At 41.4% G+C, this 16,837-nt stretch overlaps 1 protein-coding gene across 4 annotated transcripts in view; it reads left to right on the top strand.

Annotated features, from left to right (window-relative positions):
• FRMD3 (FERM domain containing 3) overlaps window positions 1-16,837 on the top strand; it is a 319,301-nt gene that overhangs the window by 100,812 nt on the left and 201,652 nt on the right. The gene's annotated exons all lie outside the window — the stretch shown is intronic.

The following is a 16,837-nucleotide window of genomic DNA, read 5'->3' as shown; positions in this document are numbered from 1 at the left end:
CTTCACGGTGACAGGACCTTGAGAGGAAGCTCTCTACAGACAGGGTGCCTCAGCCCTGAGAAATGGTGGGACATCACAGAAAGAGAGCTACAGATTTGAAGGGAGCTCTGGACGCTGATGGCCAATTATGAATTACTCTGAAGGGAAGTATTATCTGTTGATTTTCTTTTTATCTGAACATTTTCTGTGTATCATTCATGTTAATTCTCCTGAATTATAGATAATTCAACACAAATAAATGCAGCCTAGATTAAGTAGACTTGACTTTAGTTTTCATTTTTTTTTCCTTCAAGGAGACCATACTATTTTTAGTTGCTGGCACATGAGTTTTTTCATTTTCATTTTTTTTTTGTTTCTAGTTTCAGTGAAGAATAGGGCTACATATCAAGAGCAATGTTGCAGAGATTAATTTGTTATTGTGCTTATATCATTATCAAGATAATGGGTTTAACACATACTGTTGTGGTTGCGATTTTTCTGGAAAAAATATGAAGAGAGAAAACTTCAGTTTTGGAGTTTGGGGAACAAACTGAGCTGTAGCTTTTCCCAGTGGTGTGATGTTAGGCTAAAGGAGTCCTTTTATTTTTTCCAGCTGTAAGGTAATCATACCTTACAGTGTTTTTATAATAATTAGAAATATGTGAAAAACATCTAGTACTTGTCTTAATAAATAGTGGAAACAATAATAAGTCACTAAATGAACTGAGGACGAAAGATTTTTATTTGTGAAAAATATCAGATAAATATAATAAACGTGATGTGTGTGTTTGTATGTGTATATGAACTTATTTTTCCATTCTCTTGTTGATGGATATTTGAATTGTTTCCAGTTTTGTTCTGCTACAAACTATGCTACTGTAAACATTCTTATACATATCTCCTGGTGCACATGTGCTAGACTCTTTCTAGGCTTTCTTGTGGTGCCCACCTTCACCTCTGCTAGGTAATGCCAAATCATTTTCTATTTTATTTATTTATTTTTTATTTTATTATGTTATGTTAATCACCATACATTACATCATTAGTTTTTATTTTTGGTTTTTTTTTGGTGGGAAATAACTTTTCTCTCTCTCTTTTTTTAATATGTTATGTTAATCACCATATATTACATCATTAGTTTGTGATGTAGTGTTCCATGATTCATTGTTTGCATATAACACCCAGTGCTCCACTCAGTACATGCCCTCTTTAATACCCATCACCAGGCTAACCCATCCCCCCACCCCCCTCCCCTCTAGAACCCTCAGTTTGTTTCACAGAGTCCATAGTCTCTCATGGTTCGTCTCCCCATCCGATTTCCTCCCCTTCATTTTTCACTACCTGCTATCTTTTTCTTTTTTTTTTTTTAACATATAATGTATTATTTGTTTCAGAGGTACAAATCTGCAATTCAACAGTCTCACAAAATTCACAGCGCTCACCATAGCACATACCCTCTGCAATATCTATCACCCAGCCACCCCATCCCTCCCACCCCCCACCACTCCAGCAACCCTCAGTTTGTTTCCTGAGATTAAGAATTCCTTATATCAGTGAGGTCATATGATACATGTCTTTCTCTGATTGACTTATTTCGCTCAGCATAATACCCTCCAGTTCCATCCACGTCGTTGCAAATGGCAAGATTTCATTTCTTTTGATTGTTGCATAATATTCCATTGTGTATATATACCACATCTTCTTTATCCATTCATCTGTCGATAGACATCTTGGCTCTTTCCATAGTTTGGCTCTTGTGGACACCAAATCATTTTCTAAAGTGTTGTGCTCTTTTACAGCCCTACCAGCAGTGTATGAGAGTTTCTGGTTGCTCTGAATCCCACCAACCCTTGGAAATGTAAAACTTTAAGATGTTTGCCTTTCCCATGGCTAAGAAATGGTATCTTGTTTCTTAATTAGTATTTCCCTCATTACTGATCAGTTGAACATCTTTTCACATGTTTGCTGACCTTATGAGTTTTCTCTTCTGTAAAATGCCTGTTCATACTTTTTGCCCATTTTTTCCCCTAGACTCATCTTTTTAAAAGGCATAAAGGCAGAGTAGGGCATATGTATATGTGCCAAAGGTGAAGAGTCAATTTATACTAACATTAATTAACACTTTTATTTTATCTGGCAGAAAAATCAAGTTTATTGCCTATACCTAATAGATACCTGTAAAACAGGTGTTAAACGATGAGTATTGAATGAATCAAATATGGGGAGAAAAACAAGCCTGCCATTAAAGATGTACATTAAACACTTCAAGGGTGATACTGTTCTAAACTGGTATCACACAAGCCTAAGGAGTGTGTGACCTCAACAGCCCTTCTAGATAGCTCCTTCAGCAGAAGTCAGCACCTTCCAACCTCCTGGGTTATTGTGACTGAGAGGAAGGCGCTGTCCCTGTGTGATAGAAGCCAGGTACTTTCCACACCCTGCCCCCAAGGAATACCAGGCTTCCTGATTTGTGGAATCACCTTGGCTACTCCAAGCCCATTGTCCTCAGGCCACTCCCATGGGATTCAGGTTCCAAATATGCAACAGGCCTGGGAATTGGAATTTTGAACACATGCCCCAGGCAGTTGCCATTTCTGAGTGACTTTGGGAAATCCTGCTCAAGCTCCATTCCCGGAACTGAGATCCAGTGGTGAAGACCCTTTGCGTGCTTTTCCTTTTACTTCTTTGGCACAAATCTAGCTGGGAAGCAATGTAATTAGGGGAAAACAAGTATCTCTAGAAACAAATTTTCTTGGTTTCACATAAACAGCTAAGCTCCACTCTCCAGGTGTTCGAGCTTGTGCTGGATGACTCTTGGCTCTGTACAACCTACAGCTGGCCTTGGTCCACCTGACCTCCTTGTTGTCCCTAGTGGCAGGTACAATGGATGGGTCTCATAATTTTCTCCGTGGTCCCCAAACCTGTCTCTCCTGCACTGCTGCCAGACCAGTGTTTTAAATGTTCCCCATGTCAAGCCTTTCAAGGGCTCTCAGGCCTCTTAAGCAAAGACCTAGCTGGATCCTGGAGTCACAAAGCTCTGCCTGGTGTGGGTTCATCCTTCCTCTGAAGCACTTTCTTTTACCACCTCTTGCCTGTTATTTCTTCTGTGCTTCAGGCATGTTGATCTCTACAGTTTGGGAATGTGGGACCATCTCCCGCACACCAGCCATTTTGCTTCGGCTTTTTCCTGTGTCTTAGCTCTCCCCTCCCACTTTTCTATCTCTCTGCCTAACTCATCCTTATCCTTTAAGACAATGTTTCTCAGACTTTAATGTGCACACAGATAATCTTGGGGATCTTGCAAAAATGCAGATTCTGATTTAGTTGGTCTGGGGTGGGGCCTGAGATTCTGCATTCCTAGCAAGCTCCCAGGGGCTGCAGGATGTTGCCAAGTCTGGGGACAACACTTTGAGTCATAAGACTCTAAAACTCAGCTGAGGCATCAACTGCTCCTTCCTGAGTTGTAACTGTCCCTCCTTTGTGCTCTCAGCACCTTGGCCAATCTCTGCCATTCTTCTCACTCTGTAAAATAATAACTGCCTTGTCTATCTGTAAGTTTCTTGGGGGTGGCAATTATGCCCTGTTTACTTTTATTTATATTTGCAGTGCCCAGCATATAGGAGATGCTTAACAAAGACCTGTTAGATAAGCTAATGATTACAATAATCCAGACAGATATTTGTCTGTATTTTGCTATTTGTGGATGTTTCCTTATTGAGGCCAATGACTTGTTGCATTTCCAGATGGCGTCCTGTGGCCTGAAGGTTTGGCTCCACTTTCTATAACACAACAGACCTTCTCAAAGGAGGAGCAGAGGAGTGGGTGGCTAGCTTTGGCATTGGAAGAATTCAACTTTTTTATGTGTAATTTAGGTCAAGATTAGTAGGTTTAAAATTAGCCTGGATTTTGTATTTCCTTTGGGTGGTTCAACTCACGCTTGTGAGCACACATGTACACATCTCTTATGGAGTAAGTCTCCGAGATTTAACAGCCTCTTCCTCTTCTAACCCCATTCTTCACACAGATGCCAGGATGGGCTTTCTGAAATGTAAATTTGAATTACGCCACTCTTGGTGGCTCCCTCTCCCTTCTTCTTCTTCTTCTTCTTTTTTTTAAAAGATTTTATTTATTTATTTGACAGAGAGAGAGAGAGAGAGAGAGAGGGAGAGAGAGGGAGAGCACAAGCAGGGAGAACAGCAGAGGGAGAGGGAGAAGCAGGCTCCCAGGGAGCCTGATGCAGGGCTCGATCCCAGGACCCTGGGATCATGACCCGAGCTGAAGGCAGACGCTTAACAGACTGAGCCACCCAGGTGCCCCTCCCACTCCCTTCTTGAAAAAGTCCAAATCTCCCATCATGGCTCATGAATAGGGTGTTGTCCTTGAACGCCCCCTTTCATTCCGTGTTGTATTTAGGTGGATGAATGATGACCACCCTACTCCTGGACCCTTTACTTATTGACCCTGGCCTCTCCCCATGGCCACTTGTCACGTTCTAGGCTTTAAGCTCTGCCTTCTAATTCTCACAAAGGGGACCTTGTTACCAGTTCACTCTTGCATTTACTATGGACAGTTATTGTGTAAACTAGAGTATATGTCTATTTCGACATATAATTCCTGTACATTCTCTAAAACCCAGCAAGCTCAAATAATGAACACAGTGATTTCTATTTTCCCTCAGCACTTTTAGTAGAAATCTCTTAATGGTCCTATTAATCCTTTAATGGACTGATGGTGATGCATTCTACTTGTGGGTCAGGAGTAGCTAGAGAAGGTTGCCAGTCTATAATAGTTATTTTGCCTAACTGGTATAGTCACTCTCTTTTCATCTATTCGTAAACTTGTTTTTCAGTGCTGGTTGGAGCAGTAGTTCAGGACAATGGATACAGTGTCAGTTGCAAAGCCAGAGACCTGGGTGAGCCCCAGGCAGTTTCTTAATTCCTCTGAGAGTTAGTATTCACACCTGTAAAAATGAAAATAATAAGACCTACTTTGTGTAGGTAGTTATGACGACTAACGTGGAAATGTTGAGAAATGCATACCATAGGTAAGACTTTCTCCTTGTTTTCAAAGACTAAACCAACTGAGTTATTCCTGTTTGAAAACAGTGGCAGTGCTACAAATATATTATTTGGTATTACTTGTGGCACTATGTTTTTCTATTGTGATACAATGTTCTGGTTTTTACTTGGGGGAGCTTCTTTCTTCCCCTTCTGTTACTCTATCTTTTACTAATGCAGCCACGCTGAATCCCTGCACACGTCTGACTGCTCCTCTTTGAGTTACCACTGTGTCCAAGATGTAAAAGGACTGCTCTTATCTTCTGAAAACAGAGCTGCTTCAATTATATCAGGCCAGGTTTTTTTAAGGGAATCTCCATTAGAGATAGTGGGAATGAAGCAAAGATTGAGATTCAGTGCTCTGAACATTTTGCTGTGAATTTTTGCTGGAAATTCTTAAAACTAGAAAGTGCTAAGGTAGAGAGATAGGCAAGGGAGAAGGCTTTAACAAGCTATGTGTTGTCTGATGTTCATTGTTTTGTAGAACTGCAACTTAAACATAAAAAGTGCTCTCTGTATTAGAGTTGGAAGAACATTTACCATTCAGCCCAAGGGCAGCATTGAACAGAGTTGCTTTGAATCTTCTCTAAACTCTCAGTGTGGTGCATGGACTGGGACCATGAGCATCACCCGGAGCTTGTTATAAATGTAATCACAGGCCCTTCCCACACCTACTCAATCAGAAGCTTCATTTTTTAAAATTTTATTTATTTATTTATTTATTTATTTATTTATTTATTTATTTATTTATTTATTTATTTATTTTTCAGAGGCTTCATTTTAATAAGATCTTCATGAGACTCAAATTTACATTAAAGAAGCTTTGCTCTTGGCCAACGCTGTCCAATAGGACTTTCTATGGTGATGGCGATGTACTGTATTTGTGTTATCTAATTGGTAGACACTAGTCATATGTGGCTGAGAACTTGAAATAGGGCTAGTGCAACTAAGGAACTAAGGTTTAAATTACAGTTTATTTTAATTAACTGTAATTTAGACTTAATTAGTCACATGTGTTTTGTAGCTACCAAACTGGGCAGTGCAACATGAGATTCTATCAGGTTTTGCTTAAAGGATTCCTCATGATGGTGGTAATATTAGCCCCCATCACTGCCAGGAGATAGTTCTTGCATGCCCAAGGGGTACCACTGAATATTCTGGGGTCCTTGTCCATGACTGTGGTTCTGTGCATATCCCTGGAAAGAGTCTAAGAGCCTCAGCATTGCTGACACACTTTATTCTCTAGAGGCTCAGAATGGTTAGTTGGTCAGTCTCAGAACTGCATGGGGGAGAAAAAACCTTGACAACCAAAAACATGCACTAAATCAACACAACACTTTGAAAGCTACTCTTTTCTAATTGAGTTATTTCTATTATTTCACAAATTCCTGAAGACTAGAAGACCTATTTCTCAACTTTGCTTCATCTACAATGCATCTTATATTGCAAAATATAAGTTGATGCTTTCTATTGGTTTTATTTCTCCCTTACTATTACTCTTCCTTTATAGGGAACTCTAGTTCAAGTTATTTTAGTTATGGTCCCCTGAAGAGTCTTGAGATTCTTCTGTTTCTATATCTTTGCTCAAGTATACCTTCTCTGCTCTCCTGGCCTGAGGTGAGGGCATCTGCTGCATGAACATCACCTGTGTTACTGTGGTGAGTTAAGCAGGTTCTGTAGCTTTAAGACTTCTCTTTCTCTTGTTTTTTGCCTGCTCCCTGTTGATCATCTCTAGTCATTATTTCAACTTAAATTCTTTATATCAGTTTTGGCAATTCAAAACACTTCCAGCTGTTCCCTGGTGATCCATGGTTAAGCAATGATGTGAACATCTGTTCTGGCTACAATAACCCTTGTATTTCACCCAGTGGGGTTCCGTGACCATCTGACCTCCTCCCCTCCTCCCATGTGACCCCAGGGTTCTGCGGAGGTGGGGAAAATCAGAGAGCCACTGGGTGAATAAACATGAAGCTTGATGTGATAGCAAAGAACTTTTATTCAAAAGTGGAAATATTCAAAATATTACTTGAATATTATTAAAAATGGAAATATTGACAAATGTACATTTGATTACAGCTCAGAAATATTTTGCCATCAGGTATAGGGGAGCTTGTCATCTCCTTATATCAACTTTTGTCCTTAAATATTGCCTGACTTATGAGGAGGTGCCCACCTTTAGACCTTGAGAGCGGGAAGGGATTGGTGTGATCGTTTCATTGTACGGATCGTTTCTTCCATGGGGCCTCCCTGGGAGTGGCGGAAAAGCCAGTTTAGGAAACCTTGGGTCTCTTGACTTACAGGTCTATAAATGGGCATCAGGGGGTCCATGAACCCCTAAAACTGTGGCAAAGTTTTGTGTATATGTGCAGTATTAAGACAGAGAATCCAAAGCATTTATTGGAGTCTCAAAAGGTTGCATTACTTGCATCACACTGCTCTTGTCCTTTTGAATTCTTCTGATTTGGTGGTTACTTTGACTTTCAACTTTTCAGATTTAGGATAAGGCATACAGAACACTTGATAGATCATGACGATATGGAGAGAAGTTAGCTTTCCACACCATTCTGCCATTGGTGAATACTGGCTCCAAGGAGGAGAGGGCAGGAATATTGAGCCTATTCAGAGGAAACCCATCACCGTGATAACTGTCACCTGTCATCTTATTGATGAGGAGGTGGCAGGCCATCCTATTACTTGAAGTTTAGTTCTTTGAGTGGTTTACAGATTTTGGAGCCTGACAACTTATGCTTGGGGCTCTGATCTGCCACTTCCTGGCTGTATGACCTCAAGCAAATAATTTATTTCTTCTGCACATCAGCTTCCTCATACGAAAAATACAGGGATCAATCCCTGCTTTGCAGGGCTGTGATGAGGATTCAGTGCAAGGATGCATGTAGAGTGCTGAGCATGTAGCAGACCCTTCACAAATGATAACCATTCCCATTACTGTCTGCTGACCATTTCAGAGCTGCTGTGTTTTAGATCTAAAGACACCATTTAGGTTTATCACTATCATAAGCAAAGGGGTGTGTGGCTAAGGAAACAGAATTCCTGGGAAAGCTTACCATCAAGCTGCTGTGGGAATGATTATGGAATATTTGTATTTGTTAATTTGGAGAATGCAGGAGGCAGAAGTGGAAGGGTCCTTGCTTATAATGTCTGATCTGTGAAGCCACGTGGTCCACTCTCCACTCTTCAGCCTTTGAGGGAATTCACAATGATGTGGTGGATTATTCTTTTCTTCACCAGCTTTTCCACTCTCTTTCTATCACCATCCATGAATCCCTCCCATCTGCCTTCTGGAATTCCATTTCCTGCGGTAGAGTTTACAGGAAGATAGAGCATATGATCTTAGAGGAAGCTAAGTGCTGGCTGGACATATCATTTTGGGAACAGAGTCATTAAGACATTGTGCTTTTGGCAAGCGTGGGTCTGTCTCAAAGGGAGAAATAGGAGAAAGATATGAATTTCTATTTTAGGCCACAGATGAATCTTCACATTAAGGGAACGCACAGTTTCTAGTCCATGGTCTGTCTTAGGTGATTTTGTAACATAGTTCAACTCACTTCCTCTCATTTCTGAAAGAAAGATGTCTCTAAGATTTGGTGTTAAAGATAGATGAACATTTGCTTTAAAATAATAATAATCATAAAACAAATTCAGGTGGGAGTTAAGTCGGCTGATGTAAGTACTTAGAATAAGGTGAACACAGAATATGAACCACACACACACACACACACACACACACACACACACACAGAGCCACTCATGATCATGAAACCTGTGACAACTTCTCTTGCATGTAACATGCTTGTGAGTCTGGGGACCCATCATAATGCCTGATAAAACTACTCCTGACATGTATTTTCTTCCAAGTCTTCTCCATTCCCAAATTGAAAAGAAGAAATTAGAGCGAAGTCACCTGTAGGCTTTATTTAAAAGCAACACATATTTCAAAAGTCAGGTTCTCTAGAAATGGAAAACTTCCAATTCAGAATAAAAATTAGCACCGGCTTATGTATCTATCAGATACATATCTGTATGTATGTACACACATACGGGCACCCACCTTTAGACCTTGAGAGCTATCAGAAATCTTATTATGCCCCCAAGTGTACTGAACTGATGGATCCCTTAGGAAATATTTATATGTTTAGACTTAGGTGTTTTTAGTCAATACTCAGTGACTTCCCTCGACAGAGAAGCACTGGTGAAAAGAACAATCCCACTGGGCACTGTTTCTTTCTCACCTGGGAAGAGTTTCTTTCTTAATCACCACCCCTAGGGTTGCTCTCCTTCCTCTCTGTGTGACATCTGGGAGACTCCCTCTGATGAGTGCATTGGTGGTATTGCTACGGTTCCTGGCCGCATCTCTCTTGAGTCCCCCTGCAGCTTGCTCCTCCATGTTTTTTGGCCTCATCCGCTCTTCCATCCCTGTCCTTACTGGATCCTGCGGTATTAAATTCCATCATAGCCAGCATCACGCTCAAAGTATGGTCCCAGACTAGTAGCCTCGGCATCACCTGGTGTGTTAGGCAGAATAATAGCCTCCCAGAGAGGTCTACATCCTAATCCCTAGAACCTGTGAGTTTGTGAAATTATATGGCAATGGGGAATTAAGGTGGCACGTGATACTAGGTTGCTTAGCAGCTGACTTCAAGATAGGGAGAGTGTCTTGGATTATCCAGGTGGTTCCAATGTAATCATGAGGATCTTTAAATGTGGAGAAGGGAAGCAGAACAGTCAGTCTTACAGTGATACTATGTGAGAAAGCCTTGCCCAGACATCACTGGCTTTGAAGATGAAAGATGGGGCCCATGAGCCAAGAAATACAGGTGGTTTCTTGAAGCTGGAGGAAGCAAGAAAATGGATTCTCCCCTAGAGCCTCTAGGAAGAAATGTAGCCGTACAGAAACCTTGATTTTTTTGCCCAGTGAGATGCATTTTGAATCTAAAGTTCTGAATCCAGAACTATAAGGTAATGAACTTGTGTTGTTATAAATTGCCACACTAAATTTGTGTAGAAACTAATACACCTGGGAACCTAGAAGTGAAAAATTCTAGGATACCGCTCCCCCCCCCCCACCAGATGTATTGTATCTGAAACTCTGGGGATGGGGCCCAGGAATCTGTGTTTTAACAAGCTCTCTAAGGAACCCTAATACACCTTAAGTTTGAGAATCTCTGCCTTAGGGTATCTGTTTTTCCCTTGAGGGAATCCATTAATGGAGGCCACTTGAATGGAGGAGCCTGCTGAGGGAGGCATGGAGCCCTTTACTGGAGGAAAGGAGCTTCCTCCTTGAAACCTAGGCAAGAAAGGATGTATTCAGGCTGCTGTTTGTATATCCCATTTGTTGTGTATTACAGGAGCTTTGAAGCTTCTATCGTTTTGATGTGCAATGATGAAAAATATAGATTCTACTGAGTACAGTTGACATACAACATTAGTCTTAGGGGTACAACATAATGACTTGATAATTGTATGTACCTTGAAATGATCACTGAAGTTCACCACATCTGCCTTTAAGTTCTTCCTCTTCCCACTTAATTCAGCAGAAGAGTTTTCTTCTGTCTCTGCCTGTGCTTTTTTAACAACCTTGTCTAATAATATCCCACTGTGCTGGTCTCTTTGATATTGGGCCTCTCCACCTCTCCTGGCTCTTGTCCCTCAGCCTTGTGAATTTCCTGTCTTTCTTATTTTAAATATCCTTCCCCTCCCCTCCAATCTCTCCCCGTTCTCCAGCTATTGCGCTGTAGCTCTCTCCTTCCTTTTCTTGTCAAGCTTGTTGAAAGCCTAGTCTTCGCTTAATGTCTCCTACTCTTGTCTCAGTTGTCTTCAGCCTGCCTTCTGCCCAAGTCTCATTAAAACTGCTCTTCTAGGAAGAAACTTTCACCAGATCTCTTTAACTGACAAATGTAATGCATGCTTTCAGCCTTATTTTATCTCTTTGCAATGTGGACATTATGACCCTTCTTGGAACTTTCTTCACGCTACTTTTCCTTGGTTTTTTGACTGTCTTCTTTGACTTCCTCTGCACATCCCTTAAATGTCGATGTTCTTCAGGACATTCCACAGCGCGCTTGTTAAAAAAAAAAAAAAAGAAAAGAAAAAATGTGTATACTTTCTTTGCAATGCTTTATTCATTCCATGGCTTTAACTGCCTGACTCCCAAATCTGTGTCTCCATTCTAATCATCTTCTCTGAGCTTCACACCTGTATACTTAAATGTCTCCTAGGTATCTTTATTTGGATATCTGCAGGTGATTACAGCTAATGGGTTCAAAGTCAAACTCACACTCACTCTCTCTAAACCTACAAAATAAAAATGTAGGATCAGATGAGGAGTCTTCAAGCTATGGGTTGTGGCCTATTAGTTTGGGAAATAATTTAGAGGGTTGTAGTCAGCATTAAAACAAAGAAATCAAGCAAACAAAAAATATATACACAAATGAGTTTACATTCCATTAGCTTAGCTCCATGAGAGTAGGCAGGGTTTTTGTTTTTTGGTTTCTTTAAATCTGTTTTGTTTCCTGTTTTATTTCTAGCATCTAGAACAGTGCTTGGCACATGTACCAACTCTGTATTTGTTGGAAGAAAGAATGTGTACTCCATTGTGGTGTAAAACATATATCCCATTATGGGTTGTAGTCAAAAAATTTGAAAGCTATTGGACCAGATGAGTTTTAATGTCCCTTTCAACTAAAAAAAATTATAAAATGGTTATATTTTTCTTTCGATGCTCAGTTTTTTGTTTTCTGTTTTTTTTTTTTAAACCAGTGACTGAGTGCTTTGCAGAACTCGTTTTTTTTTTTTTTTTTTTAAGATTTTATTTATTTGACAGAGAAAGAGAGCACAAGCATGGGGAGTTGCAGGCAGGCAGAGGCAGAGGCAGAGGAAGAGGGAGAAGCAGGCTCCCTGCCGAGCAAGGAGCCTGAGGTGGGGCTTGATCCCAGGACTCTGGGATCATGACCTGAGCCGAAGGCAGCCCCTTAACCGACTGAGCCACCCAGGCGCCCCTGCAGAACTCTTGTTATTTCCACTTGTGTTCTAAACATTAGAGAGGTCCCAACAGTGAAAGAAAAGGAGTGGTATTTGATGAATGTGATCAAGAAGCTGCTTTGGGCTAGAGGAATAGTGTGGTCAGATGGCTGTATGTGGATGCACTATTGAATGGATTGGCTTGGAACACTGGGGATGTGAAACAAGATGGCTGACCAGCTTTTCAAAGAGATTTTAGAGACCTCCATTAGTTTCCTTAACTTTTCACAAGTGGACTTTTTTTTTTTTTTTAAGATTTTTATTTATTTGAGAGAGCGAGAGCATGAGTGGTGGCAGGGGTTGGGGGGGGGGGGGAGGGAAAAGCAGACTCCCTGCTGAGTATGGAGCCTGATGTGGGGCTCTATCTCAGGATCTTGAGATCATGACCTGAGCTAAAGGCAGACACTTCACCAACTGGGCCACCCAGGCATTCCACAAGTGGACTTTTATTACAAGAGTAGTTAGAGTGGGTGGCAGACTTAGGCCGAGTGCTACCAAAGGAGAATGATTCAAAGAAACGATGTCACATTCAGTTACTTATTTACCATGCATTTAGCCTAGTGGGTGCCAGATGCTGTGTGAGACCTTGAGGATGCAAGCTGAACAAGATAGATAAGACCCCTGCTCACCTGAACCTTCATTCTAATGGAGGAGACAACAGACATATACATGATAAATATGCAAGATTATTTCAGGTTCAGAGGAGCCTTCTGCATGGAACAGCTTGGTTTTTGCTTTGCACAACAATACAGAGAGCTTTAGAATAGGAAGCAATTGAGCAATGTCCCAGATCACCTTGCCGGCTGAAGCTTATGAAACTGAAAAATGCCGTCAGTGTGCATTTAAAAGTGTCTTGATGGACACTTTTAAAGCCTTTTAAGAAAATCGATGTAGACAACATCTTGGGTCCTGTACTAATGGAAACTGTGGTTGAGAACAGAGTTGGAGTAAGTGACGAAGAAAAGAGAAATGGATTTGTTGGGGTGGGATGGGGCAGCTCAGCAAGTGTGTTGTGATGTGGGGGAGACCAGGGAAAGGCTGGAAGGTTCCTTACAAGCTCTTCAGACTAAGAGGTAGCTGTAGAAGAGGAGACTCACTTTGTATCTCTGTGGGGATGATAACCTTCCGCAAGTGCCCAGATGCTCGCTGTGAAATGAAATTGAGGAGAGTTCTATCCCTTATTCCGAAGGATGTCTAATTCACTTTTAGAAAGGAGTCAGCTCTGTGTCCAATCAATAGAAAACAAATTATGCAAGGCATTATCTTGGTTGGGCATATAATGAACCACTACCCTCTCTCCCTCTTCCATCTTCACAAATAGATCTTCAAAGAATCTTTTTTTTTTTTTTTTTCTGTTTCAGGAGTGTGGTTTTACTGGTTGTGTTATTTGTTCATCGTTTATTCCCTGCCTATTTTAAGAGATTCCAGGCAGCTTACGATGGCGTGCCAGCTCTCTTCCATTCTTCCCTGCAGAGCCATTCTTTGCCTCCTCAGCCCCAGACAGCTGACCTGATCAATGACACTGATACAAGAGCTACCTTGTTCTTTTTGGCTTCCAGTTGGGTTTGACCAATGGAAGCCCCAGATTGGAGGCCACATGGATGAGAGTGTGAGGACTGGGTATTTTTTTCCCTGGCTCTTCCAGGAAGTAAGGTATGAGGTGGCCTCAGGCTATCTGTGTTCCTAGATCCATGGTCACTACTTCTTTTGAGGCTGTACTTCTGCAGGACCCTCTCCACTGGGTACCAGTACTTGTTTCCTTTATCCCTTTATACCGGGTGTGTGTTGGGGGTAACAGTTTTGTTGCTCCTTACCTGGTTCCTACACTACCTCTGGTGGTGCCCTTCCATCCAACTCATACTCTTTTTTTTTTTTTTTTTTTTTTTTTTAAGATTTTTTTTATTTGAGAAAGAGAGCACAAGCAGGGGGAGGGGCAGAGGGAGAAGGAGAAGCAGACTCCCTGCTGAGCTGGGACCCGCCCCCCCCCACGTGGGGCTCCATCCCAGTACCCTGGGATCATGACCTGAGCCAAAGCAGACACTTAACTGACTGAGCCACCCAGGTGCCCCCCAACTCACACTCTTATAATCCATTTCTTTGGAAAGGAAAACTTAGTAAAAATATTCTAAATTGTGCCATATGCTTCCTGTTGGGATTTTGGCAAATAGGAATATCAAAACATAACAATGAGATAAACACCATTAAACAAATTGAAAGGCCCAGGGACCAGAACTAGGAATGGAGATAGCCATGACATCGTATGCCTATTTGTGTGTATTAGCCAAATAGATATCTTCTTTTGGGAAACACCTGTTCAAGTCTATTACCCTTCTAGAATTGGGTTGTTTGTCTTATTGTTTACTGATAGAAGTGTCTTAAAGATACATTCTCGACACAAGTCTAGATGTAAATATTGCAGATATCTCTCCTCAGCCTGTGGCTTGCCTTTTTGTTATCTTACTGATGTCCTTTGTCTCATTCTCAATTATAATGAAGCCCATTTTAACATTGTTTTATTACGTGGTTAGTGCTTCTAGCGTACTGTTTAAGAAACCTCTGCCTACGCCCAAGATCATGACCATAGATAGTGTCTTATATTTTCTTCTGGAAGCTTTATTGTTTTTCCTTTCACATTTGTGTCTATGATCCATCTTGCGTTGACTTTTTTTTTTTAATGGCTTTATTGAGGTATAATTTACATACCATTAAATTTACTCATTTTAAGAGTACAATGACTTTGTAAGTTTACTTAAAGTTGTGCAACCATCTCCACAATAAAATTTTAGAACATTTTCATCACCCAGGAAAGAAAACCTCATGCCCATTTGCAGTCACTCTACCTTTCCATGCCCAGCACCAGGCAACCACTAATCCACTTTCTGTCTTTCTAGATTTGCCTTTCAGGTGTTTGTGGGTGTGGGTGATGGGTATTTATTAAGCACAAACCTTAACTCCAAGTTTTCTGGAAGCCAGAGCAAAAAGGGAATCCTAATTCTTTGCATGGTCCTCCTGGCCCATTCCTGCTAGGACTACATTTCTATCTCTTCAGGAAGAATTATTTGTATCATCTTATAAAAGGCACTGGGTAGTAGACAGTCTCTTTGGCTGCATTCTGGCAGAGGATCTAGAAATCTTGAATAGTTATTTCTTTTGCCATTCTCTAAGAGTGAAGGAGTTCTCTTTCACCCAGTTGAGATTAGTGCAGGCACTTCTGAGAGAAACTACGGTAATGTTTATGCCTATGGATTTCTGATGATCTAAGTGAATGCACTGGCAAAACCGAAGGAAGCTAAAGAGTGGGCAGGCAGTATTGTTCTGGTAAATACCACACTGTCTGAAGCAGACTTGACCAGGGCAGATCATAGTCATTTAAAAACATTTAAAAATGTTTTTCTTAGTTCTATTAAAGTATGATTAACAAAAATTGCGTATCTTTAAAGTATACACTGTGATGTTTTGATACACATATACAGTATTAATACATCCATCACTTCAGAGTTGTGTGTGTGTGTGTGTGTGTGTGTGTGTGTGTGTGTGTGTGTGTGACAGAAACACCTAAGATCTACTCTCAGCAAATTTCTAGTAAACAACAGTGTTATTAACTATAGTCACCGTGTTCTATATTAGGTGTCCAGAACTTACTCATCTTGTAACTAGAAGTTTGTACCCTTTGACCTACATCTCTCCATTGCCCCCGGCCCCTGACAACCACCATTCTGCTCTTTGTTTCTAGGAGTTCAACTTTTATGTGTATTGTTTATTAAACTAGAATCCATGTGATGTGTCTGGCTACCAGATATGCAGGTGAGAAATAATGTAGAATAGTGAGTTTCAGTGAAATAGTTTTGTCTGAAACTGCTTGCTTCTCACCTAAGATATTAAATTAAGTGACTCAGGTTTGTAGCTCCCAGCCATCCCTCCTACCGCGTCTCCACTCCCCTAACAAAAAGGCAGCCTAGTTTTACAAAGGGATGGGTGACAGAGGAATGGTGTGGACCTCCCCCCTTTCCTCCCTAAGGAATTGGTAGATAATACTCGAAGTCATTGTTAGCCTGAGTTGGGAGTTGCATCATTTGGTGCAGATTGGGGCCTGCCTTCTGCTCAGTCCTACAGGACCTGGCCGTCTTCACCTCTCCAGCCTCCTCTACTCATGACCCTTTGTTAGCTCTGCCCCAGCTTCCTTTCGGCCTCCCCAGTGTTCCTCCAAGCCATCCCGACACTCCAGCCTTAGCACCTTTGCCTTGTGTGTTCTCGGATGTGTTTCCCTCATTCACATCCTAATGCCTTCATGTCCTTCAAGTCTGCTCAAGTGTCAGCCAGTCAACGAGGCCTACTTTGACCACCTTACTTCAAACTGCAGCCTGCCTCCCCTACCCCTCCCTGCACTGCTGAGAGATTCGGGGATGTATGTAAAGAGGTGGTATGCTGGAATGGAAGAAACCTAGGCTTTGGAACTAAATCACACTGGAGCTCGAAATTTAGCTATTGGAACTTAGGGGGGTTCCCAAGGATTTCTCTGGGTTTCAGTGTCCTCAGATGTTACAGGAGGTCACCTCACGGTGTTGTCGCTAGATGGGATGGTGTGTAGGTGGAACACCTAGCCCAGGGCTTGCACAGAGCAGGTCTCAATAACAGACCTTCCTGATCTTTCTCTCTAACCACTTCCTCCCTGGGTCAGTAGGGACCGACGTACATAGGAAGAGATTTCAGGAAGCCAGTTCTAGAAGAGAATTAATACATTTTCACAGGGCAAACACGCTAGC

This window comes from Callorhinus ursinus, unplaced genomic scaffold (assembly GCF_003265705.2).
Source record: "Callorhinus ursinus isolate GAN/ISIS: 27379988/994484 unplaced genomic scaffold, GSC_fseal_2.0 scaffold39, whole genome shotgun sequence".
Taxonomy (NCBI): domain Eukaryota; kingdom Metazoa; phylum Chordata; class Mammalia; order Carnivora; family Otariidae; genus Callorhinus; species Callorhinus ursinus.
Note: the sequence above shows the minus strand (reverse complement) of the source record. Positions and strands in the feature narration are given on the sequence as shown.